Raw genomic sequence first — 14815 nt, forward strand, 5'->3', positions numbered from 1 at the left:
GTCCTGGGAGGGGCTACACCTCTCTCCACAGTCTCTATCATCACATCTGGTGTACCTCTAGTAACACACAGATCCTAGCAGATTGAGTCAGCTACCTCATCACACGGACATCTAGTCTACACACTCACTCATCAAGACACACGCACCCAGAGTATAATCAAGACGGTTACTGCTTGTGCATGTCTATGACTGTGGACACAGCTATTTGAATAGTTTTACACTCTGTAGAGGTTGTACACTGTAGCTACGCGATATGCTCAGCCTCCAACCGTTACAAGAGAAGGAGCGAATAATATCGAGACACTTCAAACACTTTCCCTGCTAGACTTTTCTATATTATCCATCAAGTGCTTCAGGTCTCGTATAGAGGGTAGACCCCCAAGATCAACTGGGGCGGAAACTTCTTCGTGACAACCTGAAGAAGCTTGGCTCAACGTGGCCTCCCAAGCCTCCTAGTATGATGCTCAACTTGGTCAAGTGAAACAAAAGTCAAGTCCTACCCATATATGTACATATGGTTGCATGGGGATGGCTTAGAATGATGGCGCAATGACTCAGTGCATAAGCGAACAGGGCAAGAATCTTCAACATTAGCAATGAGTATCACCTCAAGACCCCAATGTCTGAGATAGCCTCCAACTTTCACTATCCCGCTCGCCCCCGGCAAAATAGTTTTCACCCAGTTTACACATATCCCGTCATTATCCCACACGGCATCAAGGATTTCACAACCATCAAGGATTCATGGCATATATAAGTTTAACATTGATAACAGTAAATCATTATCTCCGTAGAGATATATTTTAAAAAGCGACGTCTTCGAGGAGACATATTCAATTCTAAGCATGCTAGGTATCAAGACGTCATCCAACGTTAATATAGATAACGATAGGTAAACCCTAGAGTGATATACATTATGGATGAGACATTTAAGGCATGGCATGTGTTTTATAGGATTAACTATCTTACGTAGTTTGTAAAAGCGCAATACATAGCATATGCGATAATAAGTCAAGTTTTAGTTGATCGTGTAGATTATTTAAAAATATGGGTTCAATATGATCAAGGAATAAGACTTGCCTTCTATGAATTTTTCCTCTAAGCCTTGGTCGTAATTAGGATCCTCCTCGCTCCTTATGCTTCCCACACAACACTCACAAAGCTCAACAGGTTCTGTAAACGCGACTACGATCAATAACAAACTATACTAGAGAAGAATCAAATAACAACAAATAGAAAACTAATGAGCCCTAATGGATATCATATTGTGATATCTAGTAGATCTCGAATTTAGATGATTTTTGGTGAAAGAATCGCTTAAATCAGAGCCAGGATGGAGAAGTTATGACTCATGGAAGATTTAACCTAAAATTAAATCAGGAAAATACGAAATTTCACTATTCATAGGTGGGACCCACATGAAGAGTAATCTGGGCCCACATGAACAGTAGCTCGGATTGGGCCGAAATGAGCTTGGAACACACAATACTCAGCCCGCTCAGTTGGGCCAGCTGGTTTTAGTAGGCTGCTGAGCTGGGTCGGCCCACTAGGGCGCGACCTTTGGGTGGCTGAGCAGCCTGGGAGGCCGACCGGATACCAGGCCGAGCCACGACCCGACTTGGCCAGGCCGCCCAGACGCGGTGCATGAGCGGTGGCTCCCCCATGCGCGCATGAGCACATGGGCACATGGTAGAGCTAGGTGGCGAAGAGGGATCGGACCAGCGACGAGCGATTGCGGTGGAGCTATGCTGCAAGCTCGCCGACTCCGCGCTCCTGCTGGGGTTTCTCTAAGAGGATTGGTTACTGAACTTCTACACAACACGGAGGACTGGAGTGAGGACTCATCTGCGGCAGGTCGAGACCGAGGCAGCGCCAAATGGCGTCTGGAGTTGACGGCGACGACATAAGAAATTTAGGCAAAACCTCCCTTAATCTATGCACGATGTTCTTACAAGAAAAAGGAGCCTAGCGCTCCTCGGCTTCACAACATGATGGCCAGACCACACACAATGGGTATGCACACGCCGACGGTGAGAAATCGACGAAGCGGTGGAAGGCACACACGCCGCTGTACGTGAAGGGAAGCACGGGGGCAACAACATGCTAGCTGGGGGGGTTGCGTGAGGGGACGGGAAGCTCACCGAGCTTGGGACCGACGAGATGCTGGATAATGGGTGGTACTACATCGATGCTGCGGCAGTGGAGTAGCTTGGCTTTTCGGCGCGGGCGTGCTCCCGTCGGGCTCTTGGTGGATTGATGGCGGCATAGGGATGGCGATTACTTCCTAGTGCTCCTCGATAGCTCGTGGAGACAGAATGACAATGGAGCTATGACAGAGAGTAATGGCGTTGTTGCGGTGAAATGGGGAAAAGGAGAAAGAGAGAGAGAGACCGGTGGCTCTATTTATAGGGGGAGGGGGTGAATAGAGAGGCGGTGTGCGTGTCGTGCTGTCCACGATGAATAGGACAGCGGCACGGTGATATTTCCCCACGGCATGGCAGCACTGTGCCGGCCACATGCACGGGTTAGGTGAGAAGGTCGCGGGGTGTCAGGTGCTTGGGCTATGCGTGTGAGTGAGTGGAGGGAGGGAGCGAGAGCACAGAGGGACAAGCGAGGTGGCGAGCAAGTGGACAGGGCATTCAATGCGGGAAGACGACGACTATCGTGTTGGCGCGGGATAGCATGGCATGGCATCACGCTGGAGAAGGAATGCAATGGCGAGATACCACGAGATGGGCTACACGTGGATGGCCCAACTGCTGTGCGGCACAAGAGGAAAAAGGGAAGTGGCGGCCCGAGAGGGAAAAAGGAAAAAGAAAAGAAGAAAGAATTTTGGGATATATTCAAATGAGTTATTTGAATTTGGATTTGACTTCGGACTTGGTATAAATTCAAATGGGGTTATTTGAATTTATGAAATGGAAGTAAAGCTCTGAGATTTGGAAGGTGGTTCAATTAAAAAGATTTGAATTCAATTTGGATTTGAGCTGAATAGAATCTAAGAATAGAATAGAAATTGAGAGATATTCAGTTTCAAATCTCCACTTAAGGAATCATAAGAGCAATAAACCAAATGCATATGAATCAATTCAATGCACGGATCAATTTAGAAATAAATTTGGTGCACTTTGGAATAGTTAGCTATTGGTGCAAGAGTTCGTCTTGCCCCAACAAGTACGGTGAGAGTTTCTTCTTAGGAGGAAACTCAAGCTTGGAGACGAAGTTTGAGAGGAATGAATACCGTAAATGTATTGATAGTAGAAAAATAGATCTGTCTGGGGGGGGGAGTATCACAGCGTGGTTTAGCGCTTGGGCACATTTGTGTACTGTGTGTTGCCTTGAGCGTTCTCCTTGTGACCTCCCCTTCCCAGATGACCACTACCCCCTATTTATAGGGTGGTACATAGCTTAGTGTACAAGTTATCACGATGTAGAAATATCTAGGACCTAACCGAATTACTGGTCCTTATCTCGGATAACTACTTTTTATGTTGCATAAAGAATAAATATATACCATAGTAACTATCGTGGTGCCTGCACCTTGAGGCGTGAGTTGGTCGCTAATTGTAGCCCGACGCCGCGCTGTCAGGGGTATCAGGATAACCTCCATTGTACTGGGGTGTTAGGGTGGTGTCCACTAACCTAGGTATTTAATGTCGGTCACTTCCTTTTAGGCATAGGATGACCGGTGTTCCCCTTCTGGCGGATCTTTCTTGAGTCTTGATGACTCATCCTGTAGCCTTTGGGAAGCCTGCCCGAGCCCCGGAGATGGGGGCTCCGGGAGAGGCATGGCTCAGGGAGATGGAGACTTCGGGAGGTATGGCTTCGGGAGATGAAGGCTTCGGGAAGCATGGCTCCGGGAGATGGAGGCTTCAGAAGGCATGGCTCCAGGAGATGAGGGCTTCGGGAGGCATGGCTCCATGAGCATGGTCTAGCTGAGCTATGGGGCCGTCGAGGGCCCTTAACAACGACCCCAAACAGTAGCCCCTCACAAGGGCGGCCAGCAGAGCGGTCGAGCCTGTGATTCTGTCGGAGCAGGGCCTCCGGCGGTCCCTAGTTTTACTGTTGATGGCTCATGGTCCCTAGTATCGCTTGGCTTATCTTGGAGGATTCGATCCACTTGATCTGGACTGTCCATTTGATGATATTGGTGATAAGGGGCATTGAATGCACCGTGTGAAGAAAGAAATGATTACGTCCTGTCAGGCGGACATGGGACGTGTGGCGTCTTGTGGTTGGGGGGTAGCAGGGGGTGGTTCCGCTCCCCCATGATCGTGGCCTGGCAGGCAAACTGACAAGGCATGCGCCCACTTTTCTATGGGAGGTAATCTCTCCCTTACCTTTATAAGGAGAGGGATTACCCTGAGCGGCCTTTTCGCATGCGCCTCATTCTCATCTGCTCTTTGCCTCTAGTTGTTCTTGCTTTGCGCGTACGTCTATTGGTTGCTGTTCTTCTTTCTTTCTTGCCGTCTAGTGCCCTTTGCCATCCTCCTGCGATCCTTATGGCTAGCTTGAGTGTCCCGGGTAGAACTGGAACTCAGTTGGCGAGCGAAACTGCCGGTGCGGCTGTGGCGGGGGGCCCTCAGGTGGTGCCGGTTGCCGATGGGGCCGCTATAAGGGGTGGAGCTTTGCTGCGCTAGTAGAAGTCATCCCCAGTACACCATTGTGATGGGGATATTTGCCTTCGATGACGAGGAGCTTGACCGGATGGTTAAGGAAGGGAAGATTCCCTCTAGGGCTGTCGCTCAATCCTCGCTGGACGAGGAGGTCCTGGAGCCTTTGGCTCATGAGGTTGTGGTGTTCGAGGCTTTCTTCGAAGTAGTCCTAGGATTCCCATCGGTGCTGCTGCTCAAGGAGGTGCTCCGCCACTACTATGTGAAGCTTCCACAGCTCCATGCCAATGCCATCGCCCGCTTGGCCACCTTCGAGTGGGCCATGCAGGCGGAGGGGTGTGAAGGGAGGGCGGATTTCTTTAAGGTCCTCCACTTTGCCAGCTTTCAGCCGAAGATGATCAAGGGCGATGGAACAAAGAGGCCCCTCAGCTTTGGCAGTGTTTACTTCCGGTACGGCGCAGTACCGCGATGCCTTCTCGGTGAAGGCAATTAATGGTCGATGGTATACCGGCTGGTTATAGTGATGGTTTTACTACAACGTAGGCTTCGCATCCCCCCTTTGCTCCATAAACCGGGATATCGCTAGAGCCGGAGACGGGGATCACAAATGACCAGTTTGCTTCGCGACTGGCCCTTCTTCGGAAGGTGGCTAAGAAGATGAGCATGCGTGACCTCATGGAGGAGTTCACCATGTTGCACATTCGGCCCCTCAGATGGGTTGGGACTGCGCCTTCAAGCAAGGTGCGAAAGAGTGGCCGAAGGTGTACTTCACCCCCCCCCGCGTCATCTCTAGTGAGTCCTCTTTGTTTGTCTGGTTTTCAACCCACAAATGTGAGCCTCCTTTTTCTTTCTGAGAGCTGCCTTCCGCTAGAGAGTGTGGCTGAGATCGCAGAGGTGATCCTGGGCCCACCTACTAACGTGGAGCGGGAGTAGCGGGTGGCTCTGACACAGGGTTGGGAGCGGTACAACCACATCTATATTGGAGTGGAAGCTCCGGCATGGTGGGATCCACCGGAGCCAAAGGCTACTGAGAAACAAGCGCGCGCTGCTCCCGTGATCTGCGCGAGGACACTTCGGGCCCGACGGCCTTCTGTCTCCAAAGGTTCGCATACCGGCTTGATGGTTGAGTCGTCTGAGGTGCCGCTGGTTCGCAAGAAGCATCAGAGGCGGGTCGGGAGCGCAGACAATCCTTTCAGAGGTGAGGATCAGCTCGGTGGTGGTGACTGGGGGAAGGACCTGGCACTGTGCCCTCGGCCATGGCTCCCTTCGCGGCGGCTGAGGGTGGCCCTGTCCTCAAGGTTTTGACTTTGGATGACTTCACGCTGCGCCCGAAGGCGTCAAGGGCATTCGTTGCGGCCTCCTCCCTTCTCCAGAGTGGAGGGGTTGAGCGATCGTTGGCCCAGCGTCCTTTGGGAAGTGGAGATGCGTCTAGTAGCGGTGGCCCTGCAGGTCGGTAGTTTGAGTCATGATTTGCAGAGACCGGTGCCGGGTTATGAGTAGTTCATCCGGTCCTCTTTCTTCTTCTGTTGTGCCTCGTAGCAAGTAATTTTGACGAGGGCACTGGGAGATGGGGGTGACAGGCCTTGGATGCGGCTCGTGACAAGGTTGAAGGCCTTTGTCATGCCTTGGAGGAGGCCCAAAAGCAAGTGGAGTCTTCGGAGGGTCGCCTTCAGGGGCAGACGGCGCTCCGCGAGCGTGAGGAGGGTCTCCAGTGGGAGGAGGCTTTGAAGCGGGAGCGCGCGGAGGTTGTGGCGCGGAAGGCTGCTAAAGATCTCTGGGAGGTGAGGGAGTTCGCTGATGCAGCCAACACAGCCCGTGTGTCAGCCGAAGGTGATGTTGAGACCCTTTGAGTTGCGGTGGGTGTGGTGCGGTGAGAGCTGAAGGAGGCTCAGACATTGGAGGTGGCACTATGCTCGAAGTGCCAGCAGTTAGCTGCTCTTGCGTCAAATGTTGCTCGGATCACCTTCGATGCTATGAGAGGCCCTGGGGCCAAGTGTTCGCCACTACCCTCTGACTTGGAGGTGTCTGTTATACCGTTCTTCTGGCTTCGGTCCGCCGCAGAGACTTACTCGAGGTCCAGCGCACGCATGGCTGTGTCGCTCCAGTTGACCCTGCTACACCAAGCAGGGGTTGGTCCCTTTGAGGTACTAGAGCAGTAGGTACCGGACTCCGTGGTCGAGGGTTTTCGGCCATAGGCACCTTCGGCGGAGATTCGCGTGGATCTGAAGAACTTCCGCCATAACTTATGGGCGAGGCATGGCCAGAGCATGACGCTGCACTATATGGTGGGTCAGGTGACTCCAGCCGTCTCGGGGGGTCTTCGCCCGGGTTCTTTGTAGGGAGGTCCGGTCCTTCATCCGGAGCCTGCAGGCGCACCACGGCCCTCTGAAGGCCATTCGCTTCGCGTCGTTGCTGTGTGGGAGTGGTCTTCGCGATGCATCAGAGGTGTAGCTCTGTCGTAGGCTATCTGTTTCTTGCTTTTTTTTTCTTTTCGAAGAGGGTAAAAGTCTTAGTGTGTTGACTACCCCCTTCTGCTTCATGTACTCGGTCTTTTCCTTATATAATAGAACCATGTCTATCTTCTTGTGGTTCACCTGTGCTGTTGCGCAATGTTTGTTCCTTTGAGGTTAACTGGAGTCCGATTAGTGTATATAGGTGCGGCAGCCCGAAGCTGGAGGGGTCCTTGCTCATATTTGGGATGGTGCCTTCGGGGAGGGACTGAGTGCATCCGAAGTGTCTGGGGCTACTCCATCCATCCGACGGCGGAGTCGTTTTGTTATGCTTCACGATTTCGAGGGGTGTGTGGATCCGAAGGTGGCCACCAATGTCTTGGTCAAGATCGAGCCGGAGGGCTCCCTTGCGTCTGCTCCGGATGTCTATTTTGTTGCAAAGGATGACTGGTGTGTAGCCCGACGAGCCCGGGAGGTTGCTGGCTCATGCTTCTTTCGACGCCTTGTCCTCCCCGGGATTCTGATGGAAGGGTGCCTTCGGAAATCCTTGAGCCTATCCTGGCCGAGGTGAAGGTGGAGGAGGTACAGGCCGCGGAGTCCCCGCCAGAGGAGAAGGGGGAAGAGCTGGATTTCTCAGCCTTTGATTCGTATCTCTTCCCAGCGGATCCTTCGTCTTCCCGAGGCCGAGGGGGCTTTGTTTTAGGCAACAGCTCCCTCCATGGCGGGGATTCGTATCGACCCCCTGTGCACAATTTCCGGGGTCAATTCTCCAGGTCCCGTGGTATTTCTAGGAGGCATGGCGGTCAAGCGCCCTCGTCCTCCCGTAGTACTTTAGGGGGCGTAACAGGCTAGCAAGTTTGTAGGCATAGATTCGATGTACAACAGTTAGCTGAATGCAAAAACTCTTTGTATGTCATGTATGAATAAACTTGTGTTTGTGTTAGCTTTGTTTTTTGGCGTGTATAATTTATCGTATCAATGCTTCGTTATTGTATCAATGCTCCACCTGTGCCCTATATCCCAGCCTCTTCACACTCTGCGGCTGTTAGCGGCCGTGGGGTGCGAGATCCGAGGGGTATTGCGTTGCGTTGGGCGTGAGTAGGGAAGAACATATCATTTAATAACGTTTCGATGTGCAACACCTTGTAGTACGGAGGCTAGGCCTTCAAGATACCAGAGGGGTTAGATGATTTTGGCACAGAGACTTTTACTCTTCAAGGTGCTGGAGGATTCCTTCTTTGTATGAATCCTTTTTGTCATGGAGGCTAGGCCGTCAAGATGCCGGCGAGGTTATCGTTCCACCACGTATGCTAGCTAGGCCTTAAATATGATGGAGAGTCTTATGCCTGTCCAGCACGGAGGCACTGTCTTCAAGATGCCAGGGCGGTCTTTGCCTCTCTGCCACGTAGGTTATCTAGACCTTAAAGATGGCAAAGGGATATATGCTTGTCTAGCACAGAGGCTAAGCCTTCAAGATGCTGGAGCGATCTTTTCCTCTCCGCCACGTAGGTCAGCTAGCCCTTAAAGATGGTGGAGGGATATACTTCTCTAGCACGGAGGCACTGCCTTCAAGATACCGGAGGTTTTTACCTCTCCGGCACGGAGGCAATGCCTTCAAGATACCGGAGGGTCTTCATAAGTTTTGTGTGAGGCTGTTTGGTGGGGTAAGGGTTTTTTTGGAAGGTAACACCTCTAGGTTTGGTGGCTATTTTTGCGTGTGTAAACCTATGGTTTTTTATTGTTCTGGATTTTTGGAGAGGACTGAAGCTAGGGTTGTCTATACATAGTATTTGCGGAGGGTCGCCACGTTCCAACTGTGTTCGAGGGGATCCCTTCTGTATTGGCCAGGTGGTTGGAGCCAGGTCTGTTAGACCTAAGGACCAGGTATGGGCCCTCCCATTTGTTGCGCAGTTTTCCCGGAGCTAGGGCACGTCGAAGTACTAGGTCACGGGGCTTGAAGCTTCGTGGCATGACCTTAGGATCGTACCAGGCCTTGGTTTTCTTGATGTAGTGATCGAGATTCTAGACAGCATGGAGCCGCATGCCTTCAGTGAGATCGAGGGAGAGCTCTCTTTCTCTGGTAATTTATGGCAATTGCACCCTTAGTGAGCATCCCTTGATCTCGGTGTCATGGCCTCATCGCCATATAGGAGGCGGAAGGGGTGAACCCGGTGGCTCGTGTGATAGTGGTGCGGAGGGACTATAAAACCTTAGGAATCTCTTCGACCCATAGCCTCGAGCTAGGCTGACGAGTCGACGATTTAAGACGGAGAGGATGTTGCCGTTGGACTGAGGATGTCAAACTACGGCGAAGCATAATTCGATGCCGAGGTCATCGCAGAATTGTCTGAAAGGCCCGTAGTCGAATTGCGTGCCGTTGTCGACCGTGAGCTGTCGTGGAAAGTCGAAGTGGCAAATTATGTTCTTCCAAAAGAATTTCTGGACATTCTTCGATGTGATCGCCGTGAGGGGCTCGACCTTGACCCATTTGGAGAAGTATTCCAATGCTATCACCACGTACTGAAGGTTACCTTTGGAACGGGGGAATGGTCTGATGAGGTCCATGCCCCAACGAGCCAGAGGCCAGACGGGAGCGATTGGTTGTAGATGAGCTAGGGGCCGGTGGCTTCGGTGTCCCATCCACTGGCATCCTTGGCAGGTACGGATGAGGTCTTCTGCATCGGACATGATTGTAGGCCAATGGAGTCCCAAGCGAATTGCCTTGCCGACTAGGGCACGAGGTGCTAAATGGTTGCCGCAAAGGCCTTCATGTATCTCCCGGAGGAGGTTGGCCCCTTCTTGTCTGGTAATGCAGTGAAGGAGGGGAGCGCAGACACCAGTCTTGTAAAGGGTGCCTTCTATGAGACGGTAGCCCTTAGCGCGATGCTGAATGCGGCAGAGCGTGATCGGGTCTTCCGGCTCTTCTGTTCCACCGAGGAAGGATAAGAGGGGAGCTCTCCAGTAGGTGGTTTCGATGGGGAGAATGGTGGCGGTCATCTCGTTAGGGGTTTTAGCAGTTTGCTGGTGTAGAGTTTTGAGGAAGGCGCCTGTCGATGACATAGGAACCAGGGGTCCCCGAGTCCCGAGGCCAGATCAGCAGTGTGCCATGTGGCGCCCTCCCGCGGGATCACCTCCGCGAGGTACGAGAAGACTAAGTCTCGGGAGAGGGTGCTCGGGGCCATGAACAGTGGTCCCCGAGTACCCAAGTTTCCCGTGACCCAGGGAGACCAAGTGCCGGAAGGAGAGTGCTCGGGGCTGTGAACAGTGACCCCCGGGCACTCAAGTCCCCCGACGACCAGAAAAGCCACGTACCGGGAAGGGGGTGCTCGGGACTGCGAACAGTGGCCCCCGAGCACCCACAGCCCTGAGCACCCGAGTACCCCGAGGACCCAAGGGAAGCTAGTTCCGGGAGAGAGTGCTCGGGCTGTGAACAGTGGCCCCCGAGCACTCGGTTCCCCAAGGACCCGAACAGTCAGTTCCGGGAGAGAGTGCTCGGGGGCCACCCCGAGCACTCGGTTCCCCGAGGACCAAGAAAGGGAATATCTGGGAGAGAGTGCTCGGGGCTGCGAACAGTGACCCCCGAGCACTCGGTTCCTCGACGGCCTCAGAAGTCCTTCGCCGGTGGCCCCCACAGAGGTCTAGTGGTGAGGTGTCAACCAGTGAAAGGCTCGATGCTGCATTTAAGAGGGCGCGTGGCCTGTCACCTCCAAATGCTCCTCCACGCTTGCTGTCAGTCCCTGCCACGGCCTAGCAAGGAGGCGTGAGGACATTTAATGCATGGGTCCCATCGCGGGACATCCGGCGCGTCTCGGGATAACATCGCGAGGCCCAAGGTGCCCCGCCTGCCGCCCTACTGTGTTAGGTGTACAAGACCGAGCGGGCACGCCGGACTGCTCGGTGGCTGCCCGGTGGGCCCTCTCCGCGGCGCCCGTTGCAGAACGACATGATGACGAACAAGACCAGACGAGGGCGCGTTTTCAACCCTCCCCGTCACTTCGCGCAGCAGCCCATGATGGTTGCTTTCCATTTATGGTGCCTCGGAACTCGCGCCCTCCCTTTCTGGGCGCCCCGGCGGGTATTTAAGGCGGGGCGGGCTCCCCGGAGAAGAAGAACCCGGTTGACACGGAGCAATCGCAAGGACAAGTTGAAGCACAGAAGCTCAGATCACCGAAGAACAAGGAGCCCGAAGCTCTAGGTTAGACAAATATTCTTGTAACCAGCAACATCTCTGAGAGACATTCTCAGAGCATTTATAGCATACACACAGGAGTAGGGTGTTACGCTCAGTACGGCTCGAATCTGTCTAAAAACCTCCTAAGCATTTACTACTTCTGCATCCGATCATTCCATTCCACCTGCATCGCATTTACGCCCATTTATTTCACCCGCAAAACAGATTCAGAATCATCCCCCTGGCCGAATCTCAAAGGGGGTCCCTCCGGATCCCTACTTGAGGAGTTCACCCTCCGACAGCGCCCAATGGTGGGTCTTTGCCCGTGGCGGTAGCTTTTGCCAGGGCATCTTCCTGACTGTTGTCTGTTTGCGATATGCTCCGTATTGATATGCCGCGGAAGTGTGCTTCGACCTTGCGGATGGCTTCGAGGTATCTTGTCATGTTCGGATGTCGAACTTGGAAGCTCTTGTCGATGTGGTCAGTGACGATCTGGAAGTCGGTCCAGATGATGACTCTGGCTGGCCCCAAGGCTCGGGCCTCCCGGAGGCCTAAGAGGACAGCTTCGTATTCGGCTATGTTGTTGGTTGTCTTATAATCCAGACGAGCAACAAATTGGGCTTGCTGGCCTGTGGGGGAGATAAGGACTGCATCGGCTCTGGCTCCCATGGAGCCGTATGCTCCTTCGGTGTAGGTAGTCCAGATGTCTTGGGGAGGGGTAGCGACGGGTTCGGCGCATGCCAGAGTCCATTCGACGATGAAGTGTGCCAAGATTTGGGATTTGATGGCGGTGCAGGCCACAAACCTTACCACGAAGGGGGGCAGGTTCTATTTCCCATTTACCGATGTGTCCCGTCGCCTCCAAGTTGCGAAACATGTCGCCAAGTGGGTAAGAGGTTGGGACAGTGATGTCGTAGGCGAGGAAGTAGTGTCGGAGCTTGTGTGAGGCCATCAGCAAGGCGTATGCTATCTTTTTGAGCTCGGTGTAGCGCGTCTTGGCTCCGGCTAAGGCCTCCGAGACATAGTATACATCTCTTTGGGTAGAGCGACTATCATTTTTCTCCTCCCTTACCAGAGCGACGTTGACAGCAGAGGCAGAGACAGACAAGTATAGGAGAAGCCTTTCGCCAAGGAGGGGCATCGCAAGTGCTTCAAGGTGGGAAAGGTGGGCCTTGAGGGCCTCAAATGCCGCCTGGCACACTAGAGTCCAATTGAATGGTTTGGATCCCCTCAGCATTTTGAAGAAGGGGAGGCTGTGCTCAGCAGATTTGGCGAGGAAGCGGCTGAGGGCTGCGAGGCGGTCAACCAAGTGCTATACTTCCTTTGGATTGGTGGGAGGTGAAATATCTTGTCTAGATTGGCCTCAATGCCTCTTCGGGAGATGAGATATCCCTTCATCTTTCTAGCCTTAGCACCGAATACGCACTTCTCCAGGTTCAGCCGCTCACCTACAGCCTGGAGGCTATTAAATGTTTCTTGTAGGTCAGCAACGTGGTTGGCTTCAAGCTAGCTTTTTACCATGATATCGACTATGTAGGCTTCGATGTTGCGGCCCAGTTGCTGCCGTAATACCTTGTGCACTAGGCAAAGAATGTGGCCCCAGCATTCCGAAGAACGAAGGGCATCCGATCGTAGCAGTATACCCCGGATGGGGTAATGAAGCTGGTCTTACTCTCATCTTCCATCGCCATCCACACCTAGTGGTACCCAAAGTAGGCGTCCAGAAAACTTAGCAACTCGCAGCCGGCGATGAAATTCACTAGCTGGTCAATGCGAGGAAGGGGGTACGGATCCCGAGGGCATACCTTGTTCAGCGATGTGAAATCGATGCAGATACGCCACTTTCCGCTATGTTTCTTGACCAGGACGGTGCTGGAGAGCCAATCAGAGTGGATGACCTCTTGAATAACACTAGCCCTTAGTAGCTTCTGAACCTCCTCTTTTGCGGCTTCTACCCGCTCTGGGACAGCTTGCGAAGCCCCTAGCGTACAGGCCTAGCCTTCGGGTCGACCTAAAGAGAGTGTTCGATAATGGAAGATGAGGTCCACCCCTATTTGGAAGGTCCAGTCAGGTTGGTCTGGATGCACGGGGACACACTTTATGTCCCCCTCCGGTTGTGGCCTTGGAGGGTAGCGGTGCCCGGGATGCGCCTATGGGTCATGATGTGGATGTGGCAGCCGGGGAGTGGAGCAGGGTGCCCGTACTTGATGCGCCTATCCAGGTCTTGATCGCCATGGATGGTTATTAGCCTCTGGGGTATGGGTATCTTCAAGCAGAGGTAATTGTGATGGGGTACAACTCCGAATCTGTTCAGAGTTCCTCATCCCAAAATGACGTTGTAGGCGTAAGGTACGTCCACAACGTCGAAGGTGATTACTTCAGTCCGTGCTGCAGGGCCCTCGCCGAAGATGATTGGGAGTTCTATCTGGCCTAGGGCGTCAAGGGGGGCCTCATTGAATCCTTGGAGGAGTCTATGGCCTAGTGAAAGCTGGCTTCATGGGATTCGGAGTTGGTCGAAGGCATGTATGAAGAGGAAGTCCGCCGAGCTGCCCTCGTCGATCAGTATTCTTCGTACGTCGACTTCAGCGATGTTGGCTGAGATGACTAGGGCATCGGAGTAGGGAAATTTTAACCCTTTGGAATCGTCGATGGTGAATGTCACGGGGGCGTCAGCCCATTCGGGGGCTTGCTGATGGATGCTGGTTGCTCCAATGTGGCGCACCCCGCGTGCGTAGTCTCACCACCGCTGTTTTGAAGTGCAGTTTTATGCAGTCATTCAGTTGTATTCTCTACTGATAGCTTTAAAACCCCTTGAAGTAGTTCAAAACCAGGTAACAAGTCATATCTAGGGGGTTTTCGGTCCTGGAAGGGGCTACACCTCTTTCTACAGTCTCTATCATCACATCTGGTGTACCTCTAGTACCACACAAATCCTGGCGAATCGAGTCAGCAACCTTATCACACGGACATCTAGTCCACGCACTTACTCATCAAGACACACACACCTAGAGTCTAATCAAGACGGTCACTGCTTTTCGCATGTCTATGACTGTGGACACGACTATTTGAATAGTTTTACACTCTGCAGAGGTTGTACATTGTACCCACACGATATGCTCAGCCTCTAACCATTGCAAGAGGAGGAGCGAATCATTTCGAGACACTTCAAACACTTTCCCTGCTGGGCTTTTCTACATGATCCATCAAGTGCTTCAGGTCTCGTATAGAGGGCAAACCCCTAAGATCAGCTGGGGCAGAAACTCCTTCGCAATAGCCTAAGGATGATTGGCTCAACGTTGTCTCTCAGGCCTCCTAGTATGATGCCCAACTCGGTCCGGTGAAAGAAAAGTCAAGTCCTGCCCATACAGTTATGCATGGTAGCACGGCGATGGCTTAGCATGATAGCGCAATGACTCGGTCTATAAGCGGTCAGTGCAGGCATCTTCAACATTGGCCATGAGTATCACCTCAAGCCCCCAACGTATGAGATAACCTCCAACTTTTAGAGGACTATCCTGCTTGCCCCCGCCAAAACAGTTTTCACCCATTTTACACATATCTCACCATTATCCCACACGATA

The sequence above is a fragment of the Phragmites australis genome, chromosome 7 (genome assembly GCF_958298935.1).
Source record: "Phragmites australis chromosome 7, lpPhrAust1.1, whole genome shotgun sequence".
Lineage (NCBI taxonomy): Eukaryota > Viridiplantae > Streptophyta > Magnoliopsida > Poales > Poaceae > Phragmites > Phragmites australis.